Source organism: Sciurus vulgaris (genome assembly GCF_902686455.1).
Source record: "Sciurus vulgaris genome assembly, chromosome: 2".
Classification (NCBI taxonomy): Eukaryota; Metazoa; Chordata; class Mammalia; order Rodentia; family Sciuridae; genus Sciurus; species Sciurus vulgaris.
The window spans coordinates 164,424,814-164,440,523 of NC_136462.1; the positions used below are offsets into that span (position 1 = coordinate 164,424,814).

The 15,710-nt window shown below is 38.3% G+C and overlaps 1 protein-coding gene across 3 annotated transcripts in view; it reads right to left on the minus strand.

Moving 5' to 3' along the window:
- Positions 1-15,710, minus strand: part of MACROD2 (mono-ADP ribosylhydrolase 2) — a 2,108,743-nt gene that overhangs the window by 1,555,817 nt on the left and 537,216 nt on the right. The window lies entirely within an intron of this gene.

A 15,710-nucleotide genomic window follows, 5' to 3' on the forward strand; every position in this document is an offset into this window, starting at 1 on the left:
TTCCTGCATTCATCTTCACATGGTCTACTCCTCTTGTACTTCTCTGTGTTTCAAATATCCCCTTGAATTTTCCCATGCAGTCCTGGGTCTCAAATAAACCTCTGCTTTTAGCCCACCCTAAATCTAGAATGGTCTTATATTGAGATCCTCAATTACAGTTTCAAAGACCCTTTCTTCAAGCAAGGTTACTTTCACAGGTTCCATGGATTAGGGCACATACATAGCTTTATTGGGGCGGGGAAAAAAAAAAAAAAAAAACCATCATTCAATTCACTACACCTGCCTAAATTATTAACAAGTTATTTTCATTCCTTTTGCTCCCATCTTCCCTGTCCTCAAGCTACAAATGGAAAATAAAATTATTTACAGAGCTTTTCACAGACTTCTGGTTAATTAGGTCATATTCTTGGAAAAATTAAAAAGAGAAAATAACAAAAGAACCAGTGGAGAAATTACTTTGCCAGGCAAGTGTACATGGTGATTATTATATTATTAGAAATCACCTCTGCTACTGGGCTGCACAAGTTTATTTCTCTAGAATGTGATATTTATAGGAGTTAAATGAAGTGTAACCTGCTGATTTGAACAACAATTCACTTACTTTAGATTTAATAGTTAATTACCAATCTGTTATAGAAGGCATAAGTAAGAAAATTAAACACACACTTAAAAATTAAAGATAAATTATATTTCAGAGCTCTTAATCATCTTGGAAGTGGAAGAACACCAGCAGTTAAACCAACCCTGTAACATCAAATGTACTCTACCAACAATTAGAACTAATAATTTATATGTAAGGTTTCAACCCTTAGGTTGCTTTAAGTAAGTATCAAAACAAATCCTGCAGGTAAGAATGTCTATATTTTTAGTTATTAAGTCAGTTTTCTTTTGCCAGAATATCCAAATATAAGCAGTGTATAGGAAAATAACTTGTTATAATACATATACAAATTACACAGTGTTAGAAATTATACAGTTTAACTCTAGAAAAAATGGAAGTGTTTTCTTCCCCTTTTTGACAAGACAATTCCCAATATTCAAGCAGACTGTCATTTCTGTTCTTTGTATTATTTTATGGACAAAAAGGAAGGTAGCAGTTATTGTTGGTCCACATATCCCTTGAGCCTCATTAATTTCTTAGAACTTCCGATTTTCAGTATCTATATTTCTTTGTCCCTCCACATTGCAAAAAGTCACTCATAAGGACCTTAGGGACAACAACACACTCCCCTGAATCTCTATACAGATGCCTGATAAAACCTGAGGTTCAGCCTGGTGTGGTCACATCTGTAATCCCAGAGAAATAGGAGACTGAGGTGGAGGATTGCAGGTTCAAGGCCAGCCTCAGCAATTTAGCAAGATCCTGTCTCACAATAAAAACAAAAAGGACTGGAGATGTAGCTTAGTGGGAACGTGCCCTCTGTTTTGATTACCACTACCAAAAAAAGTTGGGGTTCGAATACCACAGCTTCCTTACTACTCTTGGGGATGACTCTACAATTTTCTGCCATTTATAGAGTGTCCTTATTGCATTAAGCTCCTGCACAAGTTGCTTATAAGCATCCTTAGAAGCTGCCTTTCTTTCCCTTTTTCCTCATATTGTTTCCCCTTCTAGGTTTAAAATAAACTGTGTGCACTCAAATCCATTATTACTCTTCAAAAAAATAAATAAAAACTCCTTGCTTAAAAAAATCTGAAAAATGAATCTTTCTGAAGTTGTTGTCATACTAGTATACATAATACTACTATTAAAAATGAGAATTCATATTTGAATAATGCTATGGTAGATAATTATAATTAATTAAAAAGAAGTATTCCCTAGTCCCTTCTTTCTTTACCAGAGTCCTAATTACATTCAGGTGTTTCGTGGCAATGTGCCTCTAGGTCACTCAATCCTTCCATGGACACAGGAGTAAGCCCTGCTTAGTGCTGGCAATTATTTCATTTAGTTCCCATTTTCACTGACTGCTCTAGAATGGACTGGAGATGTGTTTCTAGCCAATGGGAGCAAAACAACAAGTTTTATGGGAAATTTCTGAGAATTTTTAATCTTATTCTTTAAAAAGGATATGAGGAGGAGATGCTCCTATATTTTATTTTATTTGGTTCCAGGGATTGAACCCAGGAGTGCTTAACCTCTGCGCCACATCTCCAGCCCTTTAAAATTTTTTTTTTTTTAATTTTGAGACAGGATCTCTTATTAAGTTGCTTAGAGCCTGGCTAAGTTGCTGAGGCTGGTTTTGAACTTACCATCCTTCTTGCTTCAGCCTCCCCAGCACCCCTGCCTTTTAAATGCTATGTAATGAGGTGGTGGAGGAGTTATGAAAGCCACACCACAAGCATAAAGTGAAAAGCTCAAAGACAAAAAGTCAATGTACCAAGGGTGGCATGGCAGAAAGATGAAAGAACTGGATCCTTGCTGATATTTTTGAACAACTGAATTAACTAATCCTGCAATAAGCTAATCTTTGGACTTCTTATGATATGAGATAATAAATCTTATTGTTTAATCTTCTGGGTTTTTCTAACTTGCAGCCTAAAATGAATATAAGTGCCTTTTCATTGTGCAAAATGCTCTCACATAGAGGATCTCATGTCTCTAAATAAGGGCAACCTAGCTAGTCATTCTTCTATTAGTCTCTCAGCCTCAACTGCATCTCATGCCCTTTTCCTGAGTAGTCACTAAAAATGGTAAATGAATGAACTTATCAGTTACACTAATCAAGTTTTACCTTCTCACCAGCTAGTTATATATACAGGCATAGGCAGAAAGGCAGGTGAAGAATGAAGAGAGGGATACTGAAAAACCAGCACTTCATTTGTGCTACAGTTATTACACGAGAACTACTTCCACATACATACCTCAGAGGGCTGGTAAAGGGGTAAAATTAGATAACTCATGCAGCATTTACCAATAGGTGTCACATACTCTGTAAGTATTGCTTATTTCGTTAGTACTGGATAAAGAAGAGGGATCAAACCATCCTAGGCAATGATGTGTTTTATGGACAATATACTGACCCTTGAAACAATTCATAAATAAGATGATGGAATAATATGATGAAAAAAAGATGTCTCAGAGAAGTCTTCTTAACAATGGCAAAGGGTAAGAAAGAACAGGGCATTGGGTAGGGAATATTAATTGTTCAAGAGGCTGAAAAGTACTAGACAGAAAGGGTGAGCAAAGAAGTTAAAAAGGCAGGCAAGGGCTACATCCTAAACTTCAAATGCCATGTTAAAAAGTAAAGACTTCATTCTGCAGTGCAGTAGGGTTTATTGAAGGTCAGGGTTGTCTTATGTTAAGACTAAATGAGATTGCGTATGATTTTACTTTATATTAACAGCTATTGAGAACTGAATTGAGAAAGGCAAGACTTGAAGGAGTCTTATTCCATTTCTCTTAAATCAAGTCCATTCTTGGTGAATGAGTCTTCTTTTATTTAACTCAGTATTTCAGGAGATGTTTATTTAATCATGTACTTTTTCCAAATCATAATGACTGGGATAAATGTCCCCTACGTAGACATGCAAAATAATATTAAATTGGGCTGGGGAGATAGCTCAGCTGGTGGAGTGCTTGTCTTGCAAGCACAAGGCCCTGAGTTCGATCCCCAGTACCGCAAAAAAAGAAAGAAAGAAATAATAATATTAAATTTATAAGCATTCATTTGATTCAGAATACTGTATTGTTTTGTTCAGCTTTTTCACTGCTGTGACTAAAAGATCTGACCAGAACAATTTTAAAGGAGGAAAAGTTTATTTGAGGGCTCATAGTTTCAGAGGTCTTAGTCCATAGAAGACCAGCTCCATTCCTCGGGGCTTGAGGTGAGGCAGAATGTCATGGTGGAAGAGTGTGGAAAAGGGAAGCTGCTCACATTATTAGGAAGCAGACAGAGAAAATCTCCACTGTCCCGATATGAAATATGTACACCAAAGTCATGCCCCAATTCCAATCTTCTCAGTGTGACTGGAGGAGATTAATCCCATCAGAGATAAATTCACTGATTGGGTTAAGGCTCTTACAACCCAATCATTTCTTCTCTGAACCTTCCTGCATTGTCTCACATGTGAGCTTTTGGGGGACACCTTACATGGAAACCATAACATGTATCATCAAATCTCACAGGCTCAGTTGAACCACACATGAAAAATGTTAGACGTTCTGGGATGTGTCTAACAGATCGTTAAGAAATAGTTTGCTTATTTAACTTAGTACAGCGAATCTCACCATCATGTACATCCACAAAACACTAATTTTAAAAAACTGTAAGTAAATAGCAGGAAGATCAGTAGAGCAGAGGGAAGGGAAAGGGGAAGTAATGGGGATTGAATTAGTATTAATTATATTCCATGCTTTTATAATTATGTCAAAATGGACCCTATTGTCATGTATAACTAAAAAAAAACAATAAAAAATTTTAAAAAATAGTTTGCTAAATGTACTAGTTCTTTGCTATTTTAATGTAAAATACAGAAAATGAAACTGCCGAAATTCAGGATTCCACAATGCACACTGTGAGTCATTGTTCCCACAGCATTCTTTTCATCAGAATGATATGCTAGTATATTTTCCTATGTCAGTGTATTTTTATTTGTGATTTTTAAATTGTTCACTAGAAGCCTGTTTTGCATAAAAGCTTATGTAATCACAGGTTGGTTGTAAGCACATTCTGGAGAACTAACTAATACAGTGTTGTAGATATCTGTAAAGGACTGAACTCAATATTTCCAGATTGCAATCTGAAAAGAAATTTAAGTCAGACTTGAAAGACTTCTTTCTATAAAGAGAAAATTCCAAGGAAAACTAACAATAGTTGACAACTCAATTTGAAACATCAAGGCAAGATGGTTGTTTTGACTTACTAATGTCTTTTTCTTTTTTTCTTTAAAGGAAAAATAAGGATAAGTGTGAATAGGCAGAATGTAAATGAAATTCTGAAAGAAAACACTGGCTCTTCATAAAGTCAGTATGCCCTCCAAAACAGATCTTTTGCAATGGCAAAATCTTATGTCATTTTTACCCATCCAATTTTAACTGATAAATAAAAAAGAAAGATGTGAAAAGTGAAAAATGTGTTTTTCAAGCAACTTAAGTTCCACAAGAATCATCACTGGGTTGGGAGAGACATGAAAAATCCTGATGTCTGAGTCATTTTGGTGACTTTAATTTCACCTTTATTGTACTCTCCATTTATTGTACTTTAAGGTATGCAAGGTATTTGATTACAGCCATCATGACGAAAGAAGTTTCTGTTTTTATTGTTGTTTCAATCAGCATCCTGATATCAGCCTTACTCACTGCTCTGTGCTTAGAAAGCAGTTTTGCAAAAGGTTTTCCTCCCTTCAACCCCTTTAATCCTCAGGAAGAAAAAGGGTAGAGTCAGCCTCATAATTAAGATGGATCCAATAGATATTGGATGAATAGAAATTCATCAGGAGGAGGAGAACATAACAGACAACTTCAAATGAATGTAAATATATGATATATTTGATATCTTCATGTACCACTGTTTGAAAGTGAAAATATTCTGAAAAGTTATTTTAAGTGCTTCAGAATCCAATTGTCCTAATTAACATATCCAAATGTCATTAAAGATGCAGAATAGGGTATGGCACTTCTCTAAAATACCCATAACCTAAAATAGATACGCAAATATGGTAATGCATTGTAAAATATGGCCAGGCACAGGCAGTCACATGATAATGCAGGATGATGTCAATTTGAGTCTAAATATCCTGGCATTAACCTTAACTTAGCAATTTACTCATTGCATAAACTTAAGCACCTCAATTTTCCTCTCTGAGGAAACACTTCTCTGAGCCACACTTCCCTCATCTGTTATATGGGAATAATACTTGTATCGCAGTGATAATACTGATAATTTAGTGACTTTCTTCAGAGCCTGCTACATCAGTGCTTAATAAACATTATTCTCATTATCATTCGCATTGCCAACTTTCATCATTTTGAAACTGAGTGTGTTCAAGTGGCATCCAATGAAAAAGAGTAGGTAGAACTAATAACAAACAGGTTATATCCCCAAATTTGACCTAAGCAACCATGGGTAACTAAATTTGGATTTTTTTGTGTGCAAATTCTAGCATATATGGTAAGCATACTGTGAGATGAGAACACAAAATGTGTTTAAACAACAAAATATTAAACATACCCTAAGGATAATACTAGTATAGTATTCTAAAATCCAGATAGCCAGTTATAAAAGAATTTCAATGAAAAAAATTAGAATTCTAACTTGGGACCTGGAGATGTGGCACAATAGAGTGTTTGCCTAGCATGTGCAAGGCCATGGGTTCAATAACTGGCACCAAAAACAAACAAACAGAATCCTAAATTGGAGTGCCAACACCACACTTCTATCTGGATTTTTGACACAAAAATAAAAAATAAGGGGGTTGCTCCCTCCTCAAACACTCATCCATAAAGCAATGAAAACCAGGTTCTTTAAAATAGTCCTCCTATTTCCTTGAGGGAGTTCTTTCAAGTTAAAAGCAACCCAAAGAGAGAGTATAAAGAACATGAGGAAGTAGGGGAAGGGGCTCAGATATGAGAAGCCATTGAACAAGAAGGGCTGGAAATCCAATGAGAAGGTTGAGGACTTGAGGAGCATCAGTGAAGGTGGCTAAGGTGTGGCAGGGGAGCATATCCTAAAAGTGCCCTCCCTCTCCCTTTTAGTGTCACCTCAAGACAGCAGTGAGTCAGAGGCAAATGCAGGCAGGGAACAAGAGCACAAACACCACAGGTGTTGACAAGTACCTAGATTATTGCATGCTTTCTTTATTCTTTCCTTCTCTCTCCCCATCTCTGCAACCCTTGGTCAACATTTGGCACTAGGACAAGTGATGCTGAAATTCCAATTTACTGTAATAAATTAGAAATGAAAATCTCCATTTGTCCAGTCTGCTGCTGTCCCAGAGAAAGCACAGGACATGCCCAGAGTCCTAGCCAACTCCTAAAACTAGTTGTAGAAAAGACTGTTAAGAATATGAACAATATAAAAGGGGTGGTGAGGGGGTTTCAAGATGGCAGACTAGAGGGTGGCTGCATTTCATGTGGCTCCAGGACTCAGGATTCAAAAGAGGAGGTATTGAGAGACTTGGGATCAACTCAAAGCAGCCGGGTGAGTCTCTCCCATTGGGGAGGCATCCCGGATGGGGTGGTAGTCCCGGAATGCAGGGAACTTTGTGAAGTAGAGTTGCCCAACGAGACACCCCTCCCCCCGCTGAAGCAGTGAACTCGGAAAACTGGGAGCATCGTAGAGGAGGCCGATCAGCACAGTGCTTGGACGCGGAGCAACTACTGGGGTTCCGGGAAGCTGCGTGGAGGAGCTGTTTGGACTCAGAGTGACCGCTCCTGAATACCGGGGCCTGCTCGGAGGAGTAGGAGGAGCGCGGTGGGTCGTTTGGACTCAGAGTGACTGCACCAGAACTACAGGCGGTTGCCAGAGGAGGAGCTGTGCGGTGAGCTGTTTGCACTCAGAGACACCGCTTCTGAACAACAAGGCCTGCTCGGAGGAGGAGGAGGAGCGCGGTGGGTCGCTTGGACTCAGAGTGACTGCATCAGAGCTCCGGGTGGCTGCTCAGAGGAGGAGGCAAGTGGTGAGTTGTTTGGATTCAAAGCGATCACTCCTGAACACCGGGGGCTGCCTGGAGGAGGAGCGTGATGGGTCGCTTGGTCTCGGAGCGACCACACCAGAGCTCTGGGCGGCTGCCTGGAGAAGGCATGCGGCAGGTCGCTTGGACTAAGAGCGACCGCTTCTGAACACCCGGGGGGTTACCCGGAGAAGGAGGAAGAACGGGGCCCATAACTTGGACTCGGAGTGACTGACCAGGGCTATGGGCAGTTGGTGGGAGGAGGAGGCACGCAGTAAGTTGCTTGGACTCCTAGTGACCGCACCGGAACACCGGGCAGCTGTCCGGAGGAAGAGGCATGTAGCAGGTCACTGGGACTCAGAGTGACTGTACGAGGCTCCAGGTGGCTGCTCAGAGGAGGGGCCGCATAGCCAGGCGATTGAGTGCACAGCAGGGTCCCAGGACCTAGGAGGCTTCCTGGTGGAAGAACCACACAGAGACACGCTTAGGGGCGGAGTGAATGACTGCGGGCAGATTCTCTGAGGAGAGGCAGCCTAAGGAGACTCGTCTGCGAAGGGTGAGGCTCCCAGGCCCAGGAGGTAGGTCTAGGCCCCTGGGAATATTGCAGAGGAAGGTAGCCCACCCCAGGTGCTAGTTGTAGATTGAGGGGAACCTCTAGGAGGGGAACTGACCAGCAAGACCTCCACACCGGGTGAGTCTTCCCTGCCGGGAGAGGTTTTCCCATAAGGACGGTAAAACCAGAGACACAGGCCCAAACAGGCCTTGCCTCAGCCCACAGTCTAGTTCCCCTTTGGATGACCATTGGTCAACAAGTGGAGGCACCTCTGCCCACTAGCAGGGAATATACCCCACCTGAAGGCCACCACCCCTACAGAGGCAGCTTCCTTGTAGAGCACCGCATTATCAACTTCCTCCAAGACTTCAGGCTACTGAAGGCTAAGAGGGGATATACTAGAAATCTTCAGGGACGTTATAAGTCAATAGAGGAAATCTGCAATATCGTAGCGGTCCACTGATACCTGAACAATATGAGAAAACAAGGGAAGAAAATGCTCCAAACAAATCTAGATATTACATCAATAAAATCCAATGACAGCATGGCAGAAGAAATGATAGAAAGGGAGTTCAGAATGTACACAATTAAAATGATCAGGGAAGCAAACAATGAGATGAAAGAGCAAATGCAGGCATTGAATGAGGAGATGAAAGAGCACATGGAGGCACTGAATGATCGCACCAATCGACAGTTAAAAGAGCAAATACAGGAAGCAAAAGATCATTTCAATAAAGAGTTAGAGATATTGAAAAAAAACCAAACAGAAATCCTTGACATGAAGGAAACAATAAACCAAATTAAGAACTCCATAGAAACCATATCCAATAGGATAGAACACCTGGAAGACAGAACCTCAGACATTGAAGACAAAATATTTAACCTTGAAAACAAAGTTGAACAAACAGAGAAGATGGTAAGAAATCATGAACAGAATCTACAAGAACTATGGGATATCATGAAAACACCAAATTTAAGAATCATCGGGATTGAGGAAGGCCTAGAGAAAAAAAAACAAAGGAAGGAACAATCTATTCAATGAAATAATATCAGAAAATTTCCCAAATCTGAAGAATGAAATGGAAAATCAAGTTCAAGAGGCTTATAGGACTCCAAATACACAAAATTACAACAGACCCACACCAAGGCACATTATAATGAAAATACATAACATACAAAATAAAGACAGAATTTTAAAGGCTGTGAGAGAGAAGAACCAAATTACATTCAGGGGAACACCAATATGGATATCAGCAGATGTTTCAATCCAGACCCTAAAAGCTAGAAGGACTTGGAACAACATTTTTCAAGCCCTGAAAGAAAATGGATGCCAACCAAGAATCTTATACCCAGCAAAACTTACCTTCAAATTTGATGATGAAATAAAATCCTTCCATGATAAACAAAAGCTAAAAGAATTTACAAAAAGAAAGCCAGCATTACAGAACATTCTCAGCAAAATATTCCATGAGGAAGAGATGAAAAACAAAGAAGCAAATCAGCAAAGGGAGGAATTATCCTAAAGGAATTGTCAAATAAAGGAGGAACCAAGTCGTGTCAAATAAATAAATAAATAAATAAATAAATAAATAAATAAATAAAATAAAATAAATGAACCAAATGACCGGGAATACAAATCATATCTCAATAATAACCCTGAATGTTAATGGCCGGAACTCATCAATCAAAACACGTACTGGCAGACTGGATTAAAAAGAAAGATCCAACAATATGTTGCCTGCAAGAGACTCACCTCATAGAAAAAGATACCCATAGACTAAAGGTGAAAGGATGGGGAAAAACATACCATGCACATGGACTCAGCAAAAAAGCTGGAGTATCTATCCTCATTTCAGATAATGTGGACTTCAAGCCAAAGTTAGTCAGAATGGATAAAGAAGGACATTTCATACTGTTTAAGGGAAGCATAAATCAGCAAGATATAACAATCATAAACATCTATGCCCCAAACAGTGGCTCATCAATGTGTGTCAAACAAATCCTTCTCAATTTCAGAAACCAAATAGACCATAACACAATAATAGTAGGTGATTTTAACACGCCTCTCTCACCACTGGACAGATCTTCCAAACAAAAATTGAACAAAGAAACCATAGATCTCAATAACACAATCAATAATTTAGACTTAACAGACATTTATAAAATATACCATCCAACCAAGAGCGAATACACTTTCTTCTCAGCAGCACATGGATCCTTCTCTAAAATAGACCATATATTATGCCACAAAGCTAATGTTAGCAAATACAAGAATATAGAGACACTACCATGTATTCTATCAGATCATAATGGATTGAAGTTAGAAATAAATGAAAGAGTAAAAAACAGAAACTATTCCAACATCTGGAGATTAAACAATATGCTATTATATGATGAATGGATAACAGAAGATATTAGGAAGGAAATTAAAAAATTCTTAGAGGTAAATGAGAACAAAGAAACATCATATCAAAATCTCTGGGACACTATGAAAGCAGTACTTAGAGGGAAATTTATTTCATGGAGCGCATTTAGTAAAAGAAGTAAAACTCAACAAATAAACGACCTAACACTACAGCTCAAAGCCCTAGAAAAAGAAGAACAGACCAGCACCAAAAGTAGTAGAAGACAGGAAATAGTTAAACTCAGAGCTGAAATCAACAAAATTGAAACAAAAGAAACAATACAAAAAATTGACAAAATAAATAGTTGGTTCTTCAAAAAAATAAACAAAATTGATAAACCTTTAGCCACACAAACAAAGAGAAGACGAGAGAAAACCCAAATCACTAAAATTCAGAATGAAGAAGGAAATATCACAACAGACACGATTGAAATACAAAACATAATTAGAAGCTATTTTGAAAATCTATACTCCAACATCATAGAAAATTTCGAAGATATCAATAGGTTTCTACAGACATATGAATAGCTAAAGCAATCCTTAGCAGAAAGAGTGAAGCAGGGGGTATCACAATACCAGATCTTCAACTCTACTACAAAGCAACAGTAACAAAAACGGCATGGTATTGGCACCAAAATAGACAGGTAGATCAATGGTACAGAATAGAGGACACAGACACAAACCCAAATAAATACAATTTTCTCATACTAGACAAAGGGGCCAAAAATGTGCAATGGAGAAAAGATAGCCTCTTCAACAAATGGTGCTGGGAGAATTGGAAATCCATATGCAACAGAATGAAACTAAACCCATATCTCTCACCACACAAAACTCAACTCAAAATGGATTAAGGACCTCAGAATCAGACCAGAGACCCTGCAGATTATAGAAGAAAAAGTAGGTCCAAATCTTCAACATGTCGGCTTAGGACCAGACTTCCTTAACAGGACTCCCATAGCACAAGAAATAAAAGCAAGAATCAATTACTGGGACAGATTCAAACTAAAAAGCTTTCTCTCAGCAAAGGAAACTATCAGCAATGTGAAGAAAGAGCCTATAGAGTGGGAGAAAATCTTTGCCAATCATACTTCAAATAGAGCACTAATCTCCAGAATCTATAAAGAACTCAAAAAACTCTACACCAAGAATGCAAATAATCCAATCGACAAATGGGCTAAGGAAATGAATAGACACTTCACAGAAGAAGATTTACAAGCAATCAACAAACATATGGAAAAATGTTCAACATTTCTAATAATAAGAGAAATGCAAATCAAAACCACCCTAAGATTCCATCTCACCCCAATTAGAATGGCGATTATCAAGAATACAAGCAACAACAGGTGTTGGCGAGGATGTGGGGAGAAAGGTACACTCATACATTGCTCCTGGGGCTGCAAATTAGTGCAGCCACTCTGGAAAGCAGTGTGGAGATTCCTTAGAAAACTTGGAATGGAACCACCATTAGACCCAGCTATCCCACTCCTTGGCCTATACCCAAAGGACTTAAAATCAGCATACTACAGAGATACAGCCACATCAATGTTCATAGCTGCTCAATTCACAATAGCCAGATTGTGGAACCAACCTAGATGTCCTTCAATTGATGAATGGATAAAGAAACTGTGGTATATATATACAATGGAATATTACTCAGCCATGAAGAATGATAAAATTATGGCATTTGCAGGCAAATGGATGAAATTGGAGAATATTATGCTAAGTGAGATAAGCCAATATCAAAAAACCAAAGGACCAATGATATCGCTAATAAGTGGATGATGACACATAATGGGGGGAGGGCGGGATTAGTGTTAGGGTTAGAGTTAGGGTTAGGGAGGGGGGGAAGAATGGAGGAAGGAAGGACTGTATAGAGGGAAAAGAGGGGTGGGAGGGGTGGGGGGAAGGGAAAAAATAACAGAATGAATAAAACAACATTACCCTATGTAAATTCATGATTACACAAATGGTATGCCTTAACGCCATGTACAGACAGAGAAACAACATGTATCCCATTTGTTTACAATAAAAAAAAAAAAGAAACAAAAAAGAAAAGGGGTGGTGAATTTAGATCCCCTAATTATATAGGAAAGGGCTTTGGTGATTCCAACAAACATGAATCCCCAATAGGGGTTCTAAAATTATTTCACTATATTTGGTGAAAAAAGTTGAAGATAGATTTCCCAACAGAAGATTTCTGCCATAACCAGAGTGACTATATGTTCTGGTTTATGACTTCTGACCCCCTAACTCTTTCACTATATTTTGGGGGTGGGAGGTAATAGGGATTGAACCCAGAGGCAATTTATTCCTGAGTACATCCCCAGACCTTTTTATTTATTTATTTTTTTAATTTTAGGACAGAGTCTCACTAAGATGCTTAGCACCTCACTATTTCACAGTCAATCTAACTATAGTCTATAGAGCACATTCCATCAACATTGAGAATTAAAGATGTATGAGGGTTCATGATCTTGTTTACATTTTATGAAAAACAATGTCCAGATCATCCACCCTAACATAACCATACTCTTAGTTCTTTTCTAGCCCGATAATGAGCTAACTACAGGAATCAAAAGTAGACCTTTAAAATCAGGCTCTGGACTCCTGTGAATATGCAAAACATATAGACACAAAGTATTCAGATAGGTTATAAATCTCTGAAGACTAAGAATTAAATCTTCCTACAGAATTGAGTGTACCCAGAAAGCATAAGCTAGTAATTTCTAGAAGGGAACTTTATGTATGACATCTGTCAGTGGACAGTCAGCATTTTGTTATTTTATAAAGTATAACTGGACATTTTTGTGCTTCTGAAGAACAGATACTGAAGCAAATGGCCATGATCAGTTTAAAACTTGGATCACCCAATGAGGTTCAACAGGAGCCCAGTAACCCTGGAGAAGGAGGAAATGAGAAAATGTTTGGAGAAGGCAGTATCCCCTGATCTCTTAGGATGGAAACTCAGTGATTACATGAAGTCCATCAGAAGTAGCCCATATATTACATCAATATGGGGATATAAGGTGGAGCTTTTCATTCTGAACTTGAAGGCAGTGGTGATGTCATTCACAACAGTAATTAAAAGGCTTATTGGATAGAACATGAATTAGAGTTCTCACAAACAAGAAAAATAAAGGCAATGCCTGTGTAACACAAACCAAAGGCCTCTGGCATCTACAGAGGAACAGAAGGGGCAAGCCCTGCAGAGTAGAATTACCTTGCCCAAGAGGGTCTCTGTAAAGATTGCTCAATTCTCAAACCCAGAGTAAAGAACTGCCTTATGGACGCACTGTGATTGACTGTTCAAGAAGATGTCTCTTCATACTTGCATTTAATTTTTGCTTTATTTTGCTTGTTTTTTTGTTTGTTCATTTTGAAAACAAAGGAACTTTTGTTTTGTTGTATTGCATTTATTTTCAGCAAGAGACAAAAAAATACTGCCCTAACCTAATACAAAGGGCATATTGCATGAATTATTAGGGGCTATATTGATATTTCAAGAGGAATAGTATGAGGTTGAAGTGTGAACTTTTCTAGTTGCTTTTTTTTCCCAAGCAGTGGTTTTCAAATGCATTATATTTAACAGCATTTTATCTAAAAGTTGAATGTGTAAAACAGACTGAAGCAGAACAGTTCTGGTTAGAAATGATGTAGTAAGCAGCAGCCTTGTCTGCCCTCTCATCATGGTGATTCTGAGGGGTCTTCATTAAAACTCCAGAAATGCACCATGTACAGACTGAAAACCATGACCTTATCAACATCAGCAGGGTGTTCCACTACCTAGCCACACATTCTGAAAGCATTGCCCCTCATTTGTGGAAAGAGATCTGTCATAAAATACAAACCATTCAATATAAACAAAATAAAAACTTGATTAAAAGATTTCCCATGGAATAATTAGCTGCCAAAATACAAGAACAGGAAACATCCATAGATAGCAGAGTGACAGAGTCAGGAGGGCTTGTACTGACCACAGGATGAATTAGCAGAAGAAACCATGGTGAGGAGAAAACAAAAAAACAAATATTAAAAGAACTATGACTAGAGGTACTGTGAACAGGCTGAGTCTTCTCATCACCAATTATATCACATCCATAGACACGTTCTTTATTCATCCAATAAGCATTTATGAAATGCTTACTGTGTGCCAGAATGTTGCTAGGTACTAAGAATAAAGAGAAAAATAACAGAGTCATCACTGAGAAAATGCTCAAAGTCTTCTACAGGAGACACATCTGTAGGTATGAGGATATAAAGAGAATCTTATTTTAAATGTACACATGAAGTGCTTAGTACAGTGTCTGTCATATAATAAGCTAACTATAAACATTAGCTAAGAACAGTTTCATCTTCTTTTTCCATTCATTGGATCAAAAAAAAAAAAAAAAAAAAAAAAAAAAGACAACTTTCAAAGAATGAACACTTCAAAAAGAAACCTATGTGAAAATCTGGGCATGGTGGTGCACGACTGTAATCCCAGCAGCTCGAGAGGCTGAGGCAGGAGAATCTCAAGTTCAAAGGCAGCCTCAGTAAAAGCGAGTCACTAAGCAACTCAGTGAGACCCTGTCTCTAAATAAAATACAAAATAGGGCTGGGGATATGGCTCAACGTTAGAGTGCCCCTGAGTTCAATCCTCAGTACCCACTCCATCACGCAAAAAAAGAAACCTATGTGAGGGACTGAGGTTGTGGCTCAGTGGTAGAGCACTTGGCTAGCACATGTGAGGCACTGGGTTTGATCCTCAGCACCACATAAAAATAAATAAATAAAATAAAGATATTGTGTCCAACTATGGCAAAGAAAAATATTTTTTAAAACAGAAAACTATATGAGGGAAGAGGCCTATAGGGGGTTCACTTTAGAAACAATTGAGGCTCTTTCTCTGGTGGGAGTGACAACCAACTTACTTGGGATGATAAAGGACATATTTTAGAAAATACACAGAAGAGACAACATTATAAGAGAGAATAGTATGAAATATTCTGCTTGGGGAAAATTGGCAGTATCCAATCCAGTTTTATTAAGTCTGTGCTTTATAGTGCATAATGTTAATCCTCTTTCCTGTCTCCCCAGGAAATTTTCAGTAAAACCTATATTGTGTGCATGCACGTGTGTGTGTGTGTGTGTGTGTGTGTGTGT